The following is a 24028-nucleotide window of genomic DNA, read 5'->3' as shown; positions in this document are numbered from 1 at the left end:
CCGGCGCGCTGGGAGGGAGCCTGGGAGCGGCGCGCGGCAGTGGCGGCGGCGGCGGCGGCGGCGGCTCGGGCTCGGCTCGGCTCGGGCTCCGGCGCGCTCAGTGTAGCCGGCGGCCGCTGAGGCTCCACCGCCAGGGGGAGAAGCCGGGGCGGGCGCTGGGGAGGCGGGCCGGGCCCTCGCCGCCCCGCCGCCCAGCCCGCGTCGCACAAGCTCGGGAGCGGCGGCGACGCGGGGTCCGCGGAGCCCCCGGGCGCGGCGTGCCCGGCCGAAGGAGCCGCGGCTGGATGCGCGCCCCGGGGGGCTCTGGGCTCCCGCGGGGGGCGCCCCGGCCGCTCCGGTGCGCCTCCAGACTGCGGGCGCGGCGACCGCCGAGCGGAGAGCAGCTCCCGCCGGCCCCTTCCCCCTCCCGCCCCCGCCGCCGCCCCCTCCCCCTCCTCCCCCGTTAACATCCCCTCCCTCCCCCCCCTTCCTTCCCTCGGCCCCGCGCGCTCGCTAGCTCGCTCCTCGCCTCGCTCTCCCCTTTAAACGCCCACTTCGGATGGGGAAAGAAGACAACTTGAAGTCAAGTTGCAATTAACTTCCGCGGCAGCCGCAGCTCCGGCGGCGGCGGCACCAGAGGCAGAAGCCGCCGCCTCCGAAGTCCGACGCCGGCGCGCCCGCCCGGGGAGCTGTTCCTGGTCGCGGGCCCGCACTCGACAGCCACCGCCGCCCCCAGCGCCCATGCCTGAGTGAGTTCTGCTCCTTTGCCTCTCTTCCCCCCCCCCCCCCCCATTCTTGATCTTTCATGTCTGTCTCCCTTTTTTCGGAATCGATCCAAACTTCTCCGTAGCACCCACCCACGGCGCCCCTTCCTGGGGCGGCGCGGCTCCCCTCTTGTGGACCTCCGGCGGCAGGGGTCCCCGGAGCCCCTTCCCTCGTGAGCAGTCGAACCCCGGAGGGGTGGGCGGGTAGAGCGTGGGAGAGCACCCGGGATGGGGGACTTGGAGATGCCATTCATTCTCTCTCAGGGTGTGGGCACACGAACACACCTGCCCAACAAATCCTGGCTGAACAAACTCCTTCAGGTCATCAGTGTGACCCCTCTTGGAAGAGAAAAGGGGAGCCGCAAAGACCGAAGGAAGCAAACGGGAAAAGGGAAAGCAAACCTCTCTCTGTGCGCCCTGAAGCGGGGCTGGCATAAAGGTGCCCGGCGGAGTAGACTGGGGGAGTAGAAACGTTCCCCGCCGGATCGCACGTAAGCTCAGCATCCTTCCCCGGTCCATCTCCTCCTTCCTCCGCCCCCCGCCCGCGCGACCGGGTGGGAGCGGCGGCGGAGAGGGGCCTAGGAAGTTAGTGGCAACTTCTCCATCCCGGGAACACTCGAGCGCCGGGGCGCTGAAGTTGGAGCCGGGATTTTGAAAGCCGCGACTCTCCGCATTGCGAGCCCTCGCTGGCGGTCGTGAGGTCGGTGCTGAAGGGACTCCTGGAGTGAATGTAGGTTTGGAGGAGGGCTGGAGGCGGGAAGCGGTGCTGCCCTCTTAGCAGAACCGAGACATCACAGGTGCGGCCTCGAGATCCGCACCTTGTCTCCCTCCGTCGGTCCCGACCCGAGCGTGGCGGCCTTTTCCGAGCGCTTCACTGCGGGGCGGCGGAGCGTGGGTCTGGGCAACCAAGATCAGAGGGACAAAGCAGGCAGGTGTCAGGTTCGGGGAGTGACACGCGCAAACCGGGGAAATGCACTGAGCAGGACTCTTGGGATGACCCCAGAAGACGGAAAGGGGCTTAGGGCTCTTGCTGGAGGTCTTGGCCCGGACCTCCACTGGGGCGTTGCAAATTTCACTTACTAGTGTCAACCACAGGATCGCCTCTCAAAGTGCCCTGCTTGGCAACTTTGACCTCTGCGCCCTTCCTCGGCGAACTTTCTCCGCGGCATTACAGATTTCCAGGCAAATATTGTAAGACTTGGACTCTACATGGGTTGTAAAAGAGACAGGGAAAGCAGAAAGACGTCCTATTCTCAAGAGACAACCTTTCTACCCGGACTGGCTGGGGTTCCCTGCTTGCATCCTTGGAGGCCAGGGGACCTGACTTTTCTAACAGGACAGAGGAGGTGTAAGAAATTAGTGAAAGGCGACTGATAGGTGTCAGGTTTTGTCCCAAGCAGTCCCTGAAATCTCCAGTGTCTGTGCTACCGACGAGTAAGTCATGCCGTTGAAACTTTATTGAAATTTACACCCTATCTAAAGTGGATTTTTCTGAGACGTCAGGAATGTAAGATTGATTCTATAGTAAAACGTAGCTGCAAAAGCCAACAACAACAACCAAAACCGTACTTTAAGACTGGAGAAAGCCAAGGTTGAGGTGTTAGCTCTAAAACCCTTTAATCTGCTGTGTGAGACTAATGCTATGATTTAGCAGCAGTCCTTTATTTCTATTGCATATTATTTTAGTAGAACAGTAGTACATTCATATACTGGCTGCTCCAGTCTGCTGGCAAACATTAGCATTCAAGCTTACATTTTTGACAAATGTGCAGACAGGAATAGCATGAATAGGCATCTTAAATATTAACAACCTAAGCATCTGTTGTGAAACAAATTTAATATATTTACTCTGTTTTTCTCACATTGTTAGAAAAGGTTATAATAAGTGCATAATTTCAACTTTAGTTAGCAGAAGTAACTGGCTGCATCTTTCACTACCCCTCCAAGTGTTTAACACAGTCACCAGACATAAATACTTTAATTAACTTGGCTAGGCACATTATTAAATATACTTTAGACCATGTGTACACTATGTAAAATGTAACAGTTGCAATTTATACGTATCCTATTTGTGCACGTTTTAAGTGACTATGCATTTTATAAATATACCAAGCATGTTTATTCTTCATCTCCATTTGACACTTATTACTTCATATTTTTTCTAATGGAAACAATATTTTAAATGTAGGGTTGTTCAGTCACATGTAATGCATAATATGTAAACAGTAGCTATAAAATACAAAGCATTGTTAAATTTAAGTATGGCTACATGTAACAAGATTATACAAGAGAAACAAAAATCACTGCTCAATTTTGTATTCCTTTCTGAATAATGAATACAAATGATGGATGAAAAAAGAACAGATAGGGATTTCCCTCCTAGAGCACTAGTGCCTTAAAATGTGTGTGGGGTAGGAGGTGGGGGGATCAAGGGGGAGAAGGGGGAAAAAAAGAGATAGAGAGAGAAGACCTAAAGAACTTCCAAAAAAGTCTGAATAGTTATTTCCAGAATCAATGCATTCCTCATTTTCCCACAAGCTGAAATATGTAATAAATAATAGTTCTTTGTATGTAAAAGTATTCAAAAGGAATGCCTTTTGTTTAGTTGTGGTAGTAAATTAATATATTCTTCAGTTGATAATCTACAAAAGTCGTTCTTTTGTCTCCCAGCATCTTAAACAAGAACAACAACAAAATGAGTATTGGTTTATTTTTGCAGAGCAGTCCGTTGCCAGCTATGTGAACCTGTGATTGAATCAGCTATGGTATGCTGAGTGATGGTTAAGAAAGACTACATTAAATTAGCAAAGACTGAAGTATCTGAAGGAGACTTTCAATTATTTTTCTCATGTGACAGGTTGTGGATTGTAAATTAGGCCTAAAAGGTCAGGTGACAGGCACCTGTTCCTCATTATTATAAAAATCTTTTGGTTACAAACACTATTAAGCTAAACACAACATGGATATACAGCAGGGACTCTATAAAGCACTCTAGTGGCTTTTTTTCTGCTCTGTAAATTTCCAAGAGGGCCATACGTAGATGTGCCCCTTACACAAACAAATCATTTCTTCCAAAACGTGTTGTCTTAGATGACTCTTATATGAGTACTTGGGATTGATGAAGTATATAAAATAAATGCATACGACTGAATCAGTCTTCAGACTATGTCGAGACATGTAGTTGAGTGCAAAACATTATTTTTTAGCCCCTCTCTTTCCTTTACAATCCACTGTTTAATTATCAGAATTTGTCCATATTTTAAATAGAAACCTCCCCGAATTGCCTTCTGTCCTTTTTTAGATGAGTTCCCATTTTAAATAATGCCATGAAATATTTTACTCAACACTTGTGTATAAGGAGAGAATTAGTTGCCATAGACCGTCATAGCTTTGTGGTATAATGAAAATGGGAAGAAATCCACATTTTACATGAATGCTGTTAGGAAGGGTATCATCATTTGATCTTCAAACTTGCCACGTCTCTCAGGAGAGCTCAGTGATATTTCTATTAGAATTAAGGAGTGTGATTTGATTTTTATGAGTGGTTACTTTGAGATATTTCAGAGAGCAGAATAAGCATACATATTGAACAGACCCAGGTAGCACAAGGTTGTGAAATATTAAAGGTGCTAGTTGTTTTTAATTAGCAAACGAGTAAGATCTTTGAGTAAATTGAGCATCGCAGATTATTAAGTTCTATATTTAAATATGTTCTTTGTCTCAGCTTTGTATAGTTTATGCTTATTATTTTAAGTATTCATTCTTAGCATTTGTGATCAGATTACAGAATGGTCATTACTCTTGCTTTTCAAATTGATTTGGTTTTCAAACTCCAGAACTCTGGGGTGATTTTAACAAATTGGTTTACATTTTGACAGAACAGAGTTAAGTTAATTAATAGATCAGGCACGAAAAATCATCCACGGTAGGGTGTATTTTCTGGTAAAATGAAAGTTATGTTTCAGCATCATGAGCATCAGGCTTCAGTAATCTGTTCCTCGTGTGGAATGAACACTTCCTACTTCGAGCTAGCAGGCACCTACTGTTTATTTACGCTGCATTAAACTGACAGCTCAGCAATCAGAGGAAAAATATTACTTACCTTCCTGAAGTAAATACCAGTTTATAGGTTAGCGCACGTATTTATATTCCTGTCACCACTAAATAACGGCTCTGTCTCCATTTTAATATCTACCTGTACTATAATCCAGGGCTTCAGGCTCTTCCTGGTTGGGGGTAGGGGTCGAGAGGAGTTTTTCTTAATCATTTACCAGTGGCAAAACTTTAAAGCAGAGTAATATCTTCTTATTTCTGTCGTGTGGGAACCGGTTGAAAGGCACGCTATGCACTTTTGCTTGACATACGTCAAATGTAACATCAAAACCCCAAAAGACTCTGCTTGCCACTTAAAATAGTCATCTTAGGGCAACCTCAGGACCAACGCATCCAAACGCATTGAAGTGTGTGTTTGTGACACTAACTTTCTGCAAAGTTCCAACGAGATTACTTAAACTATCTGATTACTTAGAGAATAACTTTGATCAAGTGTGGTAGCTCCCAAGTCTTAGATGAAATGGTTCAGTTGTTAATGGAGATCTGCCAACGTGAGGACAAAGTGGGGCTCACTGATTGATTGACTGACTGATACTGTTGGCTTTCCTCTGAAAATAGGCTTGCCCCCTTTGTCTTCTTGTTAATCTGCCACATTTAAGAGAGATTTCAACTTGGTTCTGATACTAAATGCACTTGTTGTCTTCTTTTTAAGTTAAAAGCCCCTTCTCTTTCAAGACTCCTGGAAATACTGCTCAATATACTGTGAAAGCTGAATTCCCAAACTTATGATTAACTTGTGAAAATGCTTATTTTCACTTATGTTCTATAAGTAGCTCTTACACCATCATCTACACACGGTTGTCAATCTCTAATCATATATTCCATTGACATCAGAGCAGAATGTGGTCTTAATACAGCATATAAATCAAATCTGTTACACAAGGTTCTTCTTCTTCACTATACCAAAGAAAAAGTGTCTACTATGGTAATTTATATCTCATTCCTAAGTGCTATTCTCAATGGTTAAGTCTATTTAAACTTGATGTCTTCATAGAGTGTGATCAACACATTAACACACATTATTTAGTACTTTTGAACTTACGCCAACAGTACCTTTTGCTGTTTATTTTTTTAAAGTCTTTTTTAAGATCAGATATTTCATTTCAGAGTAAATAGATACAGATTGTGTGTATATATATTCAGGGTGAGATTTAGTAGCAGAGCATTTCTCCAGCATATTGGCCTATTTTTATTCTTTTAAGTTACTCTGCCTCACTGCCACAGTTGTTGCTGTCTGAAGGTTCATAATAGAAATTCTAATCACCTCTTTCAGTGGACTTTCAAGGATGTAATTCAGTTTATGTGATGATCTAGTTTAGTTATGAGAGATGAAAATTAGTTAACTGGTACCCTAGCATTTATGTCCCTAGATTCTGCTGAAATTTATTCAGTCCAGTTATTTGACATTTGGTAGTGAAGTATCTTGTAATCAAAAATTAAGAGTTGGTTCAGTTTCCAGTGGAGGAAAGATCTTGCTGGATAAAACGTTTAACTGTGCAATATTTTATTACACTCATCACTCATTTTAGAGCCCGCTCATTGTCGCACAAATTTTTGAGGACCTTGGGGTGCAGGCTCCCCAAATGAAGCTGAAAACACTCACAGAAGGAGATGTCAGGCTGCACCTGGTCGTGCCTTTACTAGAATGTCTGTGGACCTGCATCGGCCCCCCTCCTCTGCACCCCTTCCTCCCCCCAGGTGTGCAGGAAGTGGAGGGCGTTGTGCTGGGTGAAGTGGGTGGACTCTACCCAGAGCTATGACCTGATTTGTGACGCACCCTCAGAACTGCAGTCATGGTCCAGCTGCTTCACAGGCAACTGGTAACACCTCATTTGGGGATGCTTCTGCCCTGCTAGCAGTGCCAGAGAGAACTTCGTCATTGTCACCTCATCAAAGACTACTTTTTGCGGGCTCTCCCATAGGGCTAGATTTGGAGAGCAGCCTCTGATATTTGGAGGGTAAGTGCCAAAAAAGTTCCTATCAGTTCCATATGGAGAATCAGGGCTACAGCCACAGGGGGAGACGGGGGCAGGTAGTGTTTCGGGGGAGATCTCTGTGTTGGGATGTTGCTTTTTCTCAGCTAGAGATGATTTGGGACCAGATACCAACAAAAATTCTTCAATGGGCATTCTTCTTTGGGTGGTGAAATATGGTAGGAGGCTCCCAGGAGACATTAGTATAGACCTTCTTTCCTTGAGATATTTAAAGAAAAGGTAGTAATCTGTGTGAGAGGGAATTCTTTACATGCTATTTTCCAGGAAGCCAGGCATACAGTGGAGTTGATTGCTGGAGGTTCCTTTCTAGTCTTACTCAATGGTTTCTGATATGCCGTTAAGAGCATATAAATGACAATTTGGCCTTTTAATGTTTGTAACGATAAGGACTTTAAGGTAAAAGCGGTTTTATGGTATAAATATTTTATTGTGATAATTATTGTAAATAAAATAGAATCTAGTATATGCAGATATCTTTTGAAATGGAGATAGTCTTGAATAGAGCGTATCCATAATTAGCTGTTTGATGTTGAATGCAATTGAGTTTTCCTGTTCCAGTGAACCAGACGATGGAAATCACTGGGGATTAACAACAGGACTATGGGATTCTTGAAATAGCAAACCTTGCCCCATTCACTGATAAACACATTTTATCAGTGAATGAAGAACTAAACTAAAATGCTTACAGTGTTCAATTTTAGCAGAATATATAGAATTGAGAAAATAAACCAGGTGTTTTCCCACTGTCTTTCCACCAACTGAGATGATGCCTGGATGTCCTGCTTCATGTTAGACAGATTTCTCCAGACTGTGAAAGGAAAGAATAACGTTTTAATAGCTGTTATTTAAGAAAAATCTTAAAGGTGGGCTCTCTTTGGCGTGGTTTAAGAGAACTCAAAAACAGTTTAGAACATTATCTTAAAAGTTAAAAAAAATGATAGTCTTACTTTGTATGGAGTCATTGTATGCTAATAATACTGTATGCTTATTAGTGTTATTAGAGCAGTAGACAGTTAATTACAGCCTTTTCTGAGACATGTTAACTGTATATTAACAGTCACGTTAAAAAAGAATGATGTACACTCTTGCATGCAAGTTGCTGCTTGCTAGACTCCTTTAACAATATTCCTTTAGAACGTATGGAGTCAGATTTTTCATCCAGAATCATCAAATTGTTTTCTACCACAATTAATTTTAAAACTTTTCACAGGATATAAAATTTTCTTCTTTTTTTTTTTTTTCTTTTTTTTTTTGTCTTTCCTCCTTTCTTTGAAATTGTTACTGACTTGGTCACTTTTGCCAGTGGCATTAGAATTTGTTGTCCTTCTGCAGCTTTATATTTCCCACATTGTATTTTGAGACGCCTACCTTTTCTTGTACTCTGGTGACTTTGGCCAACCAAAGCCATTAAAAGCTTCTGGAGTTGATTTAGCACCTCTTCATACTTCCTTTTGTAGAATGATTTTACTCACTGTTTCTTTAGCCAAGTTATGTTTGCTTACGATTCTCTATAACCTGATATTTAAGATACATTGGAGCAATTGATCACAGAGATACGTCTAAGCCTATTTCATGTTCCAGACATCAACCCTGGGTTTTCCTTTGGCTTCTGGCATGGCACAACAAAGGTGACCGCACTAGAATTTGAAGCTGGACTTAGCTTTACTTAGACGATGCTACCAAGTTGGTTAACTGTTTGAATTCCCTGGTTAATTTGGGTATGCAGACCTTGTAACCTTGTAATATGTAACATTTCAAAGTACACTAATATTCTCACTTTATGGATTTTTAGGTGCTGCTGTTATTTATTTCTACAAGGCATTAAAAGACCACAAAAAAGAAATTCAGTGTAAGATACATGTCTGTGTTCTATAAAACAGGAGAAACTTCATAGCATCCTTTGTCTTGTGTAGTGGGCGCTCATTAAAGATTTGCTAAACTAATAATCAAATGGTGAATTCGGCTTGGGCCGATAATGATTTAATGGGAAAAGAGACTTTTTTCCTCTAATTTTCTGTTTTTGCTGGGGTTATCTGAACACTTTATCTACACATGTCCCAGTTTTCTGGATAATTGAATGTGTTTCTTCTTTAACTATGTGCTGTCATTGTTTGACAATAGCAGCCGGGTCTATTTTACCGTCATCATCTGACCTTCAGGATTAGGTGACAAATCCCAGTGTAGGTCCATGGTCCTTTGGTGTTTGGTGTAGTAACGAACTGTACTGAAGTCAACACAGACCTGGGTGCAGGCAGGTCACCCATGTAATGGTCTTTGTGATATTGTGTAACCAAAAATACTACAGACTGCTGGCCCATGACTGATTGACCTGTACCTGTTCTTTACTAAAACGATTTTTTTTTTCTGGATCCCATTGAGTAAATATCTGTCATAATTATTGCATGAAAAGAAAATTTTCACTGTAGCTATATACACTGTTTAAAAATATTTTAAGATTTAGGGTACTTATTTTAACAAAGATTTCACTCCATTCCTTAGAATTCATGCGAGAGTTGCAGTAGGATTGCATTAGCCGCATCTAAAACGTTCTGAAAAGTTCTTTGAGAGTTATCTAAAAAAAGACTCCTGCTTTTTACATTTATTTTCTTTTTGAAACGTGTATGGAGCTGTTTGCAAGCCAGTCCTCTTTAGTTCCACAAAAGGAAGTATTCCTCAAGCGGTGCACTGCTGTGTGACCTATTACATTATCATGCACATTCTGTCTCTTTAAAAACAGTCTCCTCTATTTGCCCTATTAATTGTTGATATGTTGCCATCCACGAGACAAAAATTAGAGCTGTAATTAAATAATCATGTGATGCTCCTTAGTGCCAGTGAGAGCAAACTCATTTTTCCAGGCCCTGATGGTCACTGATTATTGTATTACTACTGGCTTGCTTTATTTTTTTTAATGATTCTCTATCTGTAGATTACCTAACTACTGTCCTTCTTTTCAAAATCAAAGAAAGTAGAGAACATTCAGCCAGTTAATTGGCTAGAGGTCCTCAGGGAAGTGAGGTAGACATACCTTACTTTTTTGCTTTTGGTCACCTGGTAGGTTCTTTGGGGAGGCTACATCAGTGGTGTGGTTGCCTGCCATTTAATTTACACTGGTGTTTTGGCTGGGATGGAGGCATATGGGGAATGCCAGGAGAATTACAAAAGGAGCCGGGTATTAAAATTCAGAAATGATTAAAATTGAAATAAAAGGATGCTGCTTCTTTGCCAGTACTCTGGCAGTCATAATGACACATAGAGATTAGTTTCCACCTTCATCTTTTCCTTCTTTCTCATTTCCTCTTGTTTATTGTTGACACATTTTCCTTCTGTCTGTCTCCCGTCTCTGTATCTTTTTGCACCATTATGCATTCCTACTTCTCCCTCTTTCCTTAAGCATGGAGAAGCCTACTTAACCTTATTATAACAATAACAGAATAGGCTATTAATATTTAATATGCACATGATTAAAATTTCTCTCCCTTAAACATAGGTCAGCTGTATTATTATTAACCGGCATGTAATTTTTCATTTAAAATATTCTTATTCTGCCCTTGCTGTTTCTAAAATGTAGTCTACTTTAGTAGTGATTTAATACCTAATGTTTAGAAAACTGTGGTCGGCTAGTGAGAAAAGAACTTACCAGTCATGGATAATCAATTATGCATGAATTCAAATGTAACAGATGGAATCTGGTGAGTTAAAGTTTCTCTTTGCCTTAGTGGGTTTTTTTCTTATTTGTTTGTTTGACACCTGTCTCTTACATAGAGATAAACATCTAATGTAGGGTGTGATAAATTTCCTTATATCTTTATGTTCTCTTTAAAGTGAACTTGGTTTTTTTTTTTTTTTTAGTTACATTTGAGGGCAGAGAATTTTTTATGTGGTCTAAAAGATGATCACATTCTTTTCTATCACTTTATAGATGCAGAACCCGATTCTGCTTGACTGAGGAAGGGTCACTCAGCGGGCTAGTAAAGGACAAAGCGAGACCCAAATCTCGGTTCCTTACCTTTTCTCTGCTATTCTTCCCACTATGTCATTTTTCCTCTTTTGTAGGAGTTACACTATCTCTGGGTTTTAAACATTTTCTGATGAAAAGTGTGATAGTTGTGTTAAATTACATAGTGTCCTATGGTGAACAAATGTTATCTGTGAACATGTATGATGTTACGATCTATGTATATCAGATACATGTATTCATACTTGGATGTTGGCCAAACAGTTGGATTTCCCAAATCTATTGAGAATGTCCCAAGATTTGGTTTATATCCTAAACTGTGGCATGTGCCGGCCGCGAAGATGCCTTTTCATTTGCTTGCAGTATTGTAAATGCTTAGTGACAAAACCCCTTTTGTGCAGAGTGAACTCAGAAGTTATTTTTGAGAGCCTTGTTACTTCCATGGAGAGATAAGTTTAATCTTCATTAAATATAATTTGAATATGTGTTTTTTTTTTCAGTGGTAGAAATAACAGAATAGTGGGTATTGTCCATTTTTAAAGCAGTGCAGTCTCAAAACAGTTACAAGCTGGTCCCCATCAAAATTTTTCATAAGTATGCTGTTTGTTTGTCTCCCAAGGGTGTGTGTGTGTGTGTGTGTGTGTGTGTGTGTATAAAACACAAATGAAAATAGTCTTTACAGAATAAATAAAAATAAATGATTAAAAAATAGCCTCCAGGCTCACTAGTTCTGTGTTTAAAGTTATGCTGTAGCATTATTTATCAACTTTTTGCTTCGTATCAGCTGGAAATTTGCATGTATATTTATAGTCCATTTAGTTATCTAATGAATTAAATTCCACAATCAACACACGAGTTAAGCAAGAGGCAACTACAAAATAGGTAACTGGATGTGCCCTCGCAATAGCTGTACTGTGCAACTATTTTTAAGTATTTTATTTATGATTTTATACATAATAAACATGTCATTTTAATTTGGCTTCACTGTGTATTCATATTTCCCTAGTCATGCATCCATCAGAAAAATACCTATGTGTAGGTATGAACTGCAGTAAGACATAAGTTTTACATAAATTTCTAATACATTAAAAATCCCATCATTAATATAAAAATCCCTAATATAAAATCAGAACAGATGATAGGAAACAGAATATAGGACAATATTTTAGAGAAAAAGATGATATTCTGCATTATTGCATGCAGAGGTCAATACTTTAATCCTAATTAGTATCACTAAAAAGTGACTGATAGAATTAAATTTGAAAGCCTTCTGGGCTCTTTATAACCAAAAGGTTATTTTCTTTTATTTAAAAAAAAATAGAATCTAAAGTCTTTATACAGAGACAGTTTACAAATTATTACATTGACTGCATTTATACTGTTGCCATACATGTGTGACTGTGCATGCAAGTGTTCAACACTCTTAAGTGCTCTTTAATTGGGAGAAGCTAGTATTTCATGAGTATAGTTCATTTTTATTCATTTGAAAACATCCAAAAAGAGTTTTTGGACTTACAGTACTCTTACTTGTTTGGTTTTGTCTATGTTTCTTTCTCTGCTGTTGCTAACGTGCCATCGTACAGAATAAAATCTGAAAAGAGAACCATTTTCTTGCATCAGAGGACCATCAAATTACCTACTTCGGGTGGGTTCTTGGTCTCTAATTACCAATCCATGTTAATTATCCTTGGGTCAGGTATTCATCATATGAATTAATTATCGAGCATAGACTGGACTGTGGCTGTTGGCGGGTAAGGACAAAGCAGTGGAAGGTTGGCGGTGAGGGGAGGTCTGTTCGATAGGTTGTAGCTCATTGGTTTTCTGCTTGGCATGATACTTTGATGATAATACATATCTGCCAATTTCAGGAATATATGTTTTCCTTTAGTTTTTTGTTTTTATTTTGTTGAAGTAAAAGATATATAACACAAATATTCCATCTTGACAGTCGTTAAGTGTACAATTCAGTGGCATTTAATTACATCCACACTCCTGTGCAACCATCACCACAGTCTGCTTCCAAATCTTCTCCCTCATCCCAAATAGAATGCACTTTAGTTTTTCTATTAAACTTCGCCTTTGCTGCTGCAACAAATTTCAAGCATTATAGCGGTATTTAGTCATTGTCCAGGTGTGATGCAGTTGTTCCTGGTTTTCTTTCCTGATGGACAGCCCCTCTCCAGTGCCCTGTGGCAGTGGGAATGGCAGGACAGTATCAGATGTTGCCTTTGGCTGATACTCCCAGAAACAATCTGGACAACGATTCAGGTCCATTGTAACCTCAAACCGTTCCTCCCTCCAATTAAACCAGGAAACGCGAGCAATAACATTCACATCACCAAGAAGATTTGGTTGATCTGTCTTGGCTGAAGGTTGATTGGGAACGGTTGCTGTTTGACTTCACTGGAATTAAAATCCCTTGAACTTCCCAAGGGTACTGCAGGGGCTGTGACGCCCCGCCACTAGCTCCTTGGCAGGGACAACGCGAATCCTTCGGTTCTGCTTAAGTGCAGGACTTAGTCTGGAAGCAAGCAGAACAGTTTTCAGCTGTTCAAGGGGAAACCCACTCCAGGTTGAAGTTTTCAGGGAGAAAAATTCATGCTCATCTATGTTGAAAAGGACTTAGAGGAAACTGGGATGGTTCTGGCTCCAGTAAATAATAGACTGGTCTTCGAGTTTAACTTCCATGTGTAATTTTGTGGTTAGTCACTTATGTCTATAATGATAAATCATATACCTGCACAGGATTTCTGGCACCTCAGTAAATCTCAGGCAAGTGCCCAAATGCTAATTTATCCTGGTTCCTCAAACACCATGACTATTTCACCCAATCAGTGGTCTAACAGCTTGCGCCCACCTTTTTTTGTTTGAAACAAGTAGCTTGCCTGCACATACATTCCCTAAGTTGGGGGGCAAGTGCTGGCTCCTAGAACAGCCTTGACTTTTCCAAGTGACCTGAGGATTGGGTTGAAAACTTCACTTTGAAGATGTCCTAGCAGGTTTATTTGACTTCCTATCTCCAAAACATTACCTTATCCAGCGAATGCCAAAGCTGGCTATACACGGGAATCACCTTCAGGAGCTCTAAACAACCAAATGCCTGGCTCCCACTCTCAGCCATTCTGATTTTTTTTTGCAGTGGGGTGCAGCCTGGCCATCTGGATTGTTGAAGGAGCTCCTTAGGTCATGTTAATGTGCAGCAAATTTGGGAAGCCACTGAGCTAACTTCTGATCCTGGCACCTGGCTTTACCTCCTGAGTTTGCAAGAATCGTCCTAAGATTCTTCTGAGTACTGTCTCATAAGAACAGTTCTTGGATTCCTTTTCCTGTGATGACACTGTGAGAGACTCCAGGAAAACAGACCCAAGTAGACCCTCAGAATGCTTAACGACTTGCAGTTCGGAGGAGCAGACAGGTAGAAACAGAATGTTGCACTGAAGGACAGGTAGTGTGCCGGAACATCAAAGGAAAAAACTAACAGCTGGAAAGAGGCTTCAGACAGAAGCAATGCCATCAAGCTGGCAGAAGGGAGGTCCCCAGGTGTGAAGGGGGAGGAAGGGCACTACAGAAGCAATGGGAGAATGAGGTAACCTGAAACTGTAAGTACTTTGGTGGTGATATCAACACTGGAGGACTCAACAGCAATGACAAGAATCCCTCTCCCTACTCAATTTTGGATGTGAGTCTAGATAGAGATACCAATCTTGATGGAATTATTACCGTGGAGACTTGTCAAGGTTATGATCCATACCGGCATCTATGAAAGGAAAGGTAGCTTTAAAAAATTTTTGTTCGATCAGTTCTTGTTAAGAAAGGTAGTATTTCTGGGTAAAAGGCCCAGATATCCTGTCAAGCTCTAGAAGCCATCTACAATGGCTGTTCATTTCCCTTATCCAGCACTCCCCAAACTGGCTTAAGCATTGCCTTTTCTTTGCTCAGTCTTAATAATGACCCTTGTCTATTAAGACCATATCCCAAGCTACCAGTGGGTATTTACATCTGCCCCAAGGTAATCAGGAAATAACTTTTGATCACTATCAGTCTGGCTATAACTGAAACCTCACTTATTAGGGAAAAAACAAAAACAAAAAACCTTAAGCCCCATGTTTAGAGTTCATTATCATTTCTCTTTTATCTCTCCTGAAACATAGTCAAGCCTTTTGCTATTGTTTCCTGCAGTACACCATTATTTGTTTGGTATCTGGAAGCCCTCCCAGTTTGAGTAGGTATCTACTTTAAAGCTTCCAAAAGAGCCATTTGTAATGGCAACTATACTTATTTAATTCTGGGGTGGGAATGAGGGTGGGAAATGACTCTGTGGTTTTTAACTTCACCTGTGAGCTATTTAAATGTTCATGGAAAGCAGCATTTGGGGTAAATGCATATTATTCCAAATGTACTACAGGACCCTTTCAGATACAGACATGCCTAGAAAGTTGTCTTAAATTTGTGTGCAGCGGCACACAAGCCTCATTTCCGTGCAACTTTATAGATCTATGGGCTAATTCTAAAATGGAAAATGATTTCAATTTGGACATCATTAGAATGTCTGAAAGCCATTCAGCACCTCTAAGACTCTTCCTGGCTAGGTCCTGGATTTACTTCGCTGTCTTTTATAGAAGTTCTCTAGATAAGTGCTGTCCAAGAGAACTTTCTGCAGGGGTGGAAGTCTTCTGTAAACTACATTGCCCAGCACAATGGCCACTAGCCACGTGAGGCTATTGAACATTTGAATCGTGACTGAGGATCTCAATTGTAAATTTTATTTAATTTCAGTGAATTCAAATATAAATGTTGTAGCCACTTTCTCCACAGTTCCCTCCTCCTCACTTCTGCGAACTCTAAAAGGAACTGTCATTGCATTTAGCAGGGGAGGCTGGTGGCAGGTGACACTGAGCTTTTTGCTCTCAATTATTTATTCATAATGTAAATACTGCAAGGACAGTGTATGAATTCCTGGTAATATGGCAATGGGCAAGACCGTCTCTGCTCTCATAAGGCTTACAGTCTGGTATGCAAAACATTTATTAAGTCAATAATTGTTAATTGATTAAGACTGCAATGACTTTCAGAAAGGAGCAATGCAAGAAGCTTTGAGGAATGGAGGCCATACCTTGTTGTGAGACTAGTGAGAAAGCTCAGTCGGAGTTCCATTTATTCACCAAGCAAGAAGAGCGTGACCTCCCCTTCCCCAACTTCAAGGCTGGACCCCAGGCTCAGAGTAGGGCAGCTAACATGTGTCATACCATGACCTCCAAAGATGTGAGGTCTGTTTGATTGAGCTGCATGCATCCGCATACTGCAAACTTCTGAACTTGACCAAGTAGATTCTCTCCTAAATTGTGCAGTTGTGATGATGTCAGTCACAGATAAGATGTGAGAAGAAGGGTGCAAATGTTTACAGGATATTGCATTTCCTCTCCAATATATGTTTTGACAAAGTTGTGTGAGTTCCAGCCCCAGCTTTTTCCTCTCTGCTCTTACAAATTTGTCTTTGGTCCATTCAAGAAACGATGTGGAAATCAGTCCTGACATTTCAGACAGACAAAATGAGACACATGACAGCAAAACATATGGCTCCAATAGACATCCTTATATGGCCAACACAGACCATATTCCCAGAAATTCATATATGGAAAACACCACCTGCAGCTAAAGCCAAAAAACAAAGAGTTGACACGATAAAAAGAGCAATATGCTACGTAAATTGTGCTGCTCGAAGAGTGTAGAGAGATAGCCAACTGTATTTGAATTTAAAAAGATGAAAAAACAAAACAAAACATGTCCTTAGAAAGTGCTATGGTGGTAAGCACTGCTTTGCTAACAGTCACTGGTGGAGTTGCCATATCTTAAAAGCGTTCAGATTCTAAATGCTTTCTCTGTTTATTACAAATGTATGTGCTATTCAGAACTCTGAATGTGTTTTAATGCTTTCGGATATCTCCCTGCATATTTATCTTAATATGGTGCCATCTGAAATATGCACTAGTCCTTTCATTATTAAGTTTTTTTAAAAAAAATGTGGTGTATCTTTTACAATATTGTATCTTTGCTACCTTTGTGTAGCCAGTTTGAATGCCTTCTCATGTGATAAAAAAAAAAAAGATGCACTGTGTTTTAACCATATATCCACGTGTTAAATAATAGCTCATGTATTTGACTTGTGATCTTTCATGTTCCTGAGGTTTTATATTTTGAGAGCTTAATTTATAAAGTTTACTTTAACTTTTTTTTTTTGCAATACTTGCATCTTTATTGACAAATATTAGATGCCTGTATGGAATAAATTGATGTTTTTCCCCCCTCCACCATAATTGTTTATCCTCACCTACGCCTAGGAAGGTGGTATTTTCCTAATTATATTTTTTTCTTCTTTATTTCAACCTGGGTTTACACTGGCCAACGCTCAGTGGTTATAATGAGTATTCTAAAGAGGGAGAGAATATATAGTAAGTAAGCTCATTAACGTACTATATACCATTGGAGGGCATAAGCTTTTGTGTGTCATTTTACTTACGTCATTTCTTATACAGTTCTGAAATAAAGAATGTACTTGAGGGAAAATTAGTATGTACATATGTCATTAATATACACATAATGATACCATATCGGTATTCTTTGTAATGAAGTCATTGTTAGATGTCACTGTCCTCATTTATTTTATCATTTTCCAAGGCCATGTCCATCCTTACTATACACTTAGGTTGTGTTTAAGAATTAGCTTGTAATTCCTAGTTAAAAGGTGCCATTCAGATTTAAAGACCGCTATTTTAATTCCCACATTACGCTAGTATTGGCCAAATCATTAGGAGACTAAGGCAATCAGGATCTTTTTGTCTTATTTATTTGTGTAAATGATAGGATAAACATATTTACAGTATTTTATTCCATTGTGTCCTAATGTTTTCAGTAACCCTTTTTTAGTCTTTTCTCTGCTCAAATTTTGTATTCCAACAACTTTCATTCCCTTCTTTTTTTTTTTTTTTCTAAAAATATTTAACTTGAGGTGAAGTTGCATGGATAAATTTTGTTTTGTAGTCCATTATAATTTTTCTGATTTTTAAAATTTTGCTCCCCTGGAAGTTTGCACAGCGTGATACTAGAATGCACTGTTCCTGCTGAAATCCAAGCAGGTTTCAGGGAAACATGTCAGGCATCACCAGTTTGAAGCAACTATTAAAATCTACATCTTGGAAATTCCTAATTTAACCTACCATTGCAAAAATCATTGTCATAGAGGTAATTGATGATAACCGGTTATCTGTGTTTTTCTTTTAAATACCCTTCTGAAATAAGCTTAAGCTCTTCCATCCACAATACCAACTCAGACACCAGTGCTACATTTTTGCCACGTTTGTATTTTTCCTTATTGATTGTATTTCTTATACTTCAATTACAAAATCCTCCTCCATATTTCCCCACCTTTCAGCTTTTAAAAATGTGACATCATGTGGGCTTTTTTGGTAAAGATTGCCTTATATTTATTTTCTTGCTTTCAATGTTGTGTTTTGTGTTTTATTATTACACGTTCTTCCTTTTGCTCAAGGCTTGGGTTTATATGTGCCAAGATTCACGGTTGCCTTCCTCGATTTTGACTAACCTTTCCGGTTTGTGGGTGAAACTTGGGTGCCATTAGAGTGATATATTTTCATTGTGTTTCTCCTAAACTTGTTCTCCCCAGGAGGCCATTATTTCCTATACTTTATCTTCTGCTTTACCTTCTGCTTTTCTTAGATTTCTAATGTAAACAGTGTCTCTAAGAGTGTATTGGTAGCTTTAAAGAGCTTAATTTGCATATTTCCCTCTTATCTCAGTACTTGTGCTAACTTGTTGCTTTTTTTTATGTGTAACAAAATGTTTATCTGACCGATTTTTCTCTTTTCCCTACTAGTGTACTCTGAAAAATAATTCTTACAACATTTTTGGTTTTGTTTAATGATTAACTGCCTTCAGGGTTCTAAGATGTTAGTATTGAAACCCAAGCGATAAACGCTGCATCTCTGTTTTGAATGAGATGGTAATGTTCTTCATTTTTATAGGAACTATATTTAATAGATTATCTAAATAAGAGGATCATACTTCTGTGCTAATGACCATTAATCTAACCGGGTAATTTACCCTAGATTACACAAGTATTTATTGCTACGACAGATGTATTTACCCATCCAAACTTTTCTTTTACTCGTCGTGAATTAATTTAAGAACGGTGGCATCTTCTCCTTTGTGATAACAAGTCAGATCTCTTTCAAGTGACCCAAATTGTGGCTCAGCCTCTATGGGCCACGTATTTCTTCCTCCAACGTGTTTTATGGCTCAGAAGTGAGGGAGTTTTGAACCTACCCCTGACTAGATACAGAACGCTCTTACTCATCTTTTTTTTTTTTTTTTTAATGTTGGCTCTCAATAGTTTGGGATTCATCCTCCTTTGAGGATAAATATTCGCGAGAGCTTTCTTTTCAAGGCTCCCGGCCTTTATTCCTGTGCAAACGTTTCTGCACCCTCCGCGCTTCTCCGCAGAGATCTTCCTCCAATTGTCTGTCCCCTTCAGCCACTTCTGAAGTCCCCCTACCTCTGTACTCCGTGCCCGTCACCTGTACGCCCGAGCCCCTCTCCCGCGGGGCCTTTGCGCCCTCCCCGCCTCGCCTGTCCCCCGGGTGCCCGCCAGCGACGCTCCCGACCTACTCCCTTCTGAGGCTTTTGCGCGCGTGGGTGGTTGGTTAGTTTCCCCCGGCGCCCTGCCCTCCCCTCCCCCCCCCCCGCCCTGGCCCTCGCCCCCTCCTCCCCCGCACTTTCTCCCCCCCCCCGCCGCCCCCCGCCAGTCGTGCCCCTCCTCCCGCCCCGCTCACTCTCGCACACCTGCCCCTGCCGCCCGCGCGCCGCGCGCTCCCCTCCCCGCCGAGGCGGCCGCTGCCAGGGAAGCCCCCTCTCCCCTCCCCTCCGCGCCCTCCCCGGCGCGCCTGGCGGCGGCCGGCGCTAGCCCTCGCGCGGCGCCCTGTTATTCTGGGTATTGTGTGTAATAAATGTCGGGCCGCCTCACTCTAATCAAGCTCATTACAAATTCTTGCGCGCCCTGGGCCGGAAATCGTGCGCTCCCCCACCCCCCCCCACCCCTTCCCTCACTCATTCACTAGTTACTTGTCTTTCTGCTTTTTAACTCGCCGCCCCCGCCCCCTCCCCCAATCCCGGCCCTCCAGCCCGGGTTTTAATCCCCATCCCTTTTCCGCCTTCTCCTTGCACCCTGCCCCCCCCCCCCGCCGCCTTCCTCCTCCGCTCCGCACCCCCTTCCTCCTCCTCTCCCTCCCCCCTCCGCCGCCGCCGCCGCCGCCGCCACTTTCTCGCTCGCTCCCGCTCCCCGGACGCGGCGGATGAGCCGGCCCCGCTGGGGAAGGGCTCGGGGCGGCGGCGGGCGGCCGGGAGGAGGCTGCGTGCTCGGGGCTGGGGCTGCGAGCGGGGTGATTTTGTATTAAAATGAGGAGGAGGAAGAAGCGGCAGCCACAGCGGCGGCGGCGGCAGCAGCGGCAGCAGCAGCGGCGGCAGGAGCAGCGGCGTAGAGGGCTGCAGCCCGGGCGGACGCGCGGAGCCGAGCTGGGCACGGCGGCGGCGGCGACAGCGGCCGGGATGAGTCAACTAATAATTTAATGGGGGCAGAGACGGCAGCGCGGGGGAGAGCGAGCGAGCGAGAGCGAGAGCGAGCGAGCGAGCCAGAGCGAGAGCAGCAGCCCCGTCCGGGGACTCGCGCTCACACGCACGCACACACACAAACACACACACACACACCTCTCCCTGTGCCACCCAGCAACAACCGGCCTCGTCACAACAACAGCAACAGCCGCCCTCTAGCCCGGCCCGGGGACCGAGCCTGAAGCCGGGGCGACTCCAAGGGACGCTTCCCACCCCTCCTCTTGCATTTCGGGAAACTCCTCATCAGTTTTGTTGGGGTTTCTGGGCTTCTTTTTCCCCCCTAAGTCCCAGTGCCATTGTGGTGCTCGTTGTTTACCTCGGACTCGGGCTGAGTGAGAGCTCGGCGACTTTTTGGGGGGAGGGGGCGGGGAGTTCGTCGCTGCCGAGGCGGTGGAGGTGGCTGGGGGGGTGCCTTCAGATTCCCTCCCCCTCCCCCCAGACCCTCTTTCTCTCTCTCTCTCTCTCTCTCTCTCTCTCTCTACTCACTCGGCTCCCCAGGCGCTCGCAGCCCCGCGTCAATGGGCTGGGAGAGGGTCCTCGGGGCTGCTATCAGCGAGGGCCGAGTCAAAAGTGGCATTTCAGTGCCTTTCCGGGGCTCTTTCCGCGACCTTCTGCCCCCCACCCTCGCTGTTCCCCGGTAGATGCCCTCCTTGGGGGTGCGAGGCTGTGGGAAGAAAGTTTAAGGTTTGTTAATAACCAGTCGAAATTGTTGGGGAGGGGGTGGGGGCCGTTGGAAGGGAGGCGAGGTGGCCTTCCCCTCCCCGCGTTCTCCGGGGTTATTGGAAAATAATACTGCAAGTGACAGCCAGAAGTAGACTTTCTGTCCTCACACCCAAGAACCAGAGCGAGCGGGAGGGAGGGAGGGAGGGGAGCGAGGGGACCTTTTTTTTTTTTTTTTTTTTTTTTTTTTCCTTTTTGGAGACCTTGTCCGCAGTGGGGTTTTTTTTTTTTTCTTTCCTTTTTAAGAGAATCCTCAGTCACCACCTCGCCTCCCCAGCACCACCACAGTGCACGGCTCATAACGGGTTTTGCTTTGTTTTTACGATTTTCCCCCCAACGAATCACTTGTCAGATCAATTTTATCTTCTCCCTCCTCCCTACTTCCCACTCTCCCCTCCTCCCCCATCGAAAACCCCGTTCTCCGAGGTTAGACATTTTACAAACCATATATGTTGTTTTTCGAATTCTGATTTTTTTTTTAACCCCCCTCTCCCATGGCTACTCTTCTAGACGTTTATTTCTGCCCTTCCCCCGCTTAGGGGGGCGGGGGTAGGGGAAGAGAAAATAATACAATTTCAGGGGAAGTCGCCTTCAGGTCTGCTGCTTTTTTTTTTTTTTTTAATTAAAAAAAAAAAAAGGACATAGAAAACATCAGTCTTGAACTTCTCTTCAAGAACCCGGGCTGCAAAGGAAATCTCCTTTGTTTTTGTTATTTATATGCTGTCAAGTTTTGAAGTGGTGAGTTTCAGGTCGGTTTTGCTAATTTCACTCAGTAAAACTGCAGTGTTTCTGTTTCTAGATAGTACTTTGCTTCTTTGTCTCTTTAAAAGGTCACAGTGAAAGCTTGGCCTGGATCGTGCCGGCCATATGGAATGGATAAGGGCACAATCTCTTAAAATGTGATTATGGGGTTCTGTGGGGGCAAGTGAGGTGATCCAGCAAGGAACTGGTTGAAAAAGATCCCACGTTGCAAAAAATAGGTTCTGGAAACCAGAATTTTGTGCTTTTCTTTTTTCCTTTTAGAGGAAATGATAGCAGTGTCTGAGTTCACGGTTTAATTCAGTAATGATCACATATAGACTTGTTTTAGAGAGAGGGAAACGGGATTTCGAGAAAGTAACCTGCATTCTGTGTGCCAACCAGACTTTACACTAAAATGCGTTTTAAAATGTGTAACTCAAAAGAAAACTCTTAAGCCTGGCATCTGTTGAGACCTTAGTTAGTTCCCGTGCTGTCAGTCCAGCAGGCCCCTGAAGGCTGCTCTTTGCAAGACCAAACTGAGGTTTGGTGAACTTTAGCCTTGGGCATAGAGTTTAAATGAGTAAATTGGGTGTTTTATGTGCATGTAATTTTGCTTTATAATGTAAAGCTTTTTACAAGATGACTGAGTGTTTAATAGACTCTTATAGGTGGGTATTGGAAGGATAATTTTGCATGACCTATATGATGTTTTGATTGTCAATACATTAACTAAATTATAATCTATCACTTTCATTTGCTGTACAGCTTATAATGCTGTTAAGCCTCATGACTACTTAATATGTTTTGTAGCATTAACTTTGATGCTGTTGTCTACTCCCCCCACCCCCACCTTTTTTTCTCAAATTGCCCCACGGGTTAAGTATTTTCTTTTCAAATCATATGTTTTAAAATTCATCATCTGCTCTAGGGTAAGGCAACCAATTTCAGAAAAAGCAGCTCTGTATTATAATCCACACGAAACATTATAAACAGTGTTTTGAATAAGTTAATAATCATCGCTCTCTAATTTTGGCTTTAGACGGTAGTAGTCTAATATAATGGAGAAGAGTAATCTTGATAAAAAGTGGTTAAAAGAGGCACATTTATTGTTAATGAACCTCATAACCAAAAACAGATGGGACCTCGATCAAGGGTAAACCTTTAGTTCTCAGCGTGCCACCCTAGAGTACAAGGATAAATAGCCATTATTTCTCAAACTTTATAGTTCCTCAATTGGTATTCTTAAGGTTACTTTTACTTTTAAACCTGCAGATTACCATTGTTACTTCCCCCTCCCACCCCAATTCACCTCTTTTCTTGATTATAATGAACAAAGTAATCTATGGTTAAATAGGCAAAAAATGTTTACAGAAAGGCCATGCTGATACAAGCTGGCTTTCAACAAACACAGATCTCAATAGCTTCTTTGGTGCAATAATTTTTTTTTTTTTTTAAGTACAAGATATGTTGAATTACCAGACAGCTGGAAGAAAGTGGTAATTATTATAGTCTCTCTGGCTTTCCTAAATATGATCCCCAACCCCTTAGTATTCGTGTGCTCCACACTTCAAGTCCCATGAAAGTTCATAAAATAATTCTACTAAATCTGTTCTTATCAGTTCCAGTTAAAAGTGTATTTTAGAAGTGACTTTGAGGTCATACTAATTGCTTTATTAGAAACTATGAAAATTGATGTCCAATGTACAATATAACTGAAAACAATGATCTGTTACACTTTTCCTAAAGTCAGTTAAGATGTTGACTTCACTGCATACTAAATGCTAGTGACTGTGTTTTACCAAAATCATCAAGATTTTTTTTAAAGTGAGTTTAGCACTTCAATCTAATGTGTATATACAAAGTATTTTCAAGTTTTTTTCTGGTGAACTTGTTAGCAGCATTCTATTACTGAGGGACGCCTAAATATTAACACTAAAACACATAAGTTGTAATGCTTCAGTACCTGAAATATTTGAAGAAAGCCTCCACCTTCCATTTTCTTAAGGGTGAAGGGATCCAATCACATGTTTGAGCCAAGACTTGCCTAGGTCTTTAACAGGTCATGTAAGTCCTGAAAA

At 42.3% G+C, this 24028-nt stretch overlaps 1 protein-coding gene across 10 annotated transcripts in view; it reads left to right on the top strand.

Moving 5' to 3' along the window:
- Nucleotides 1-233: 233 nt before the first annotated feature.
- SATB1 (SATB homeobox 1) overlaps nt 234-24028 on the top strand; it is a 101247-nt gene continuing 77452 nt past the window's right edge. For 2 of the 10 annotated variants that reach the window (XM_043595500.1, XM_043595497.1), the window contains exon 1: nt 21406-21947. The gene's annotated coding sequence lies outside the window, so the exon portion shown is untranslated. Of the gene's footprint in view, nt 729-1049; nt 1235-1421; nt 1444-6680; nt 6815-20147; nt 21174-21404; nt 21959-24028 lie in introns of those variants that run through there. The other 8 variants (XM_043595491.1, XM_043595499.1, XM_043595493.1 and 5 more) reach the window with 8 other exon arrangements.

This window comes from Prionailurus bengalensis, chromosome C2 (genome assembly GCF_016509475.1).
Source record: "Prionailurus bengalensis isolate Pbe53 chromosome C2, Fcat_Pben_1.1_paternal_pri, whole genome shotgun sequence".
Taxonomy (NCBI): Eukaryota; Metazoa; Chordata; class Mammalia; order Carnivora; family Felidae; genus Prionailurus; species Prionailurus bengalensis.
This window is presented reverse-complemented; position numbering and strand designations above follow the sequence as displayed.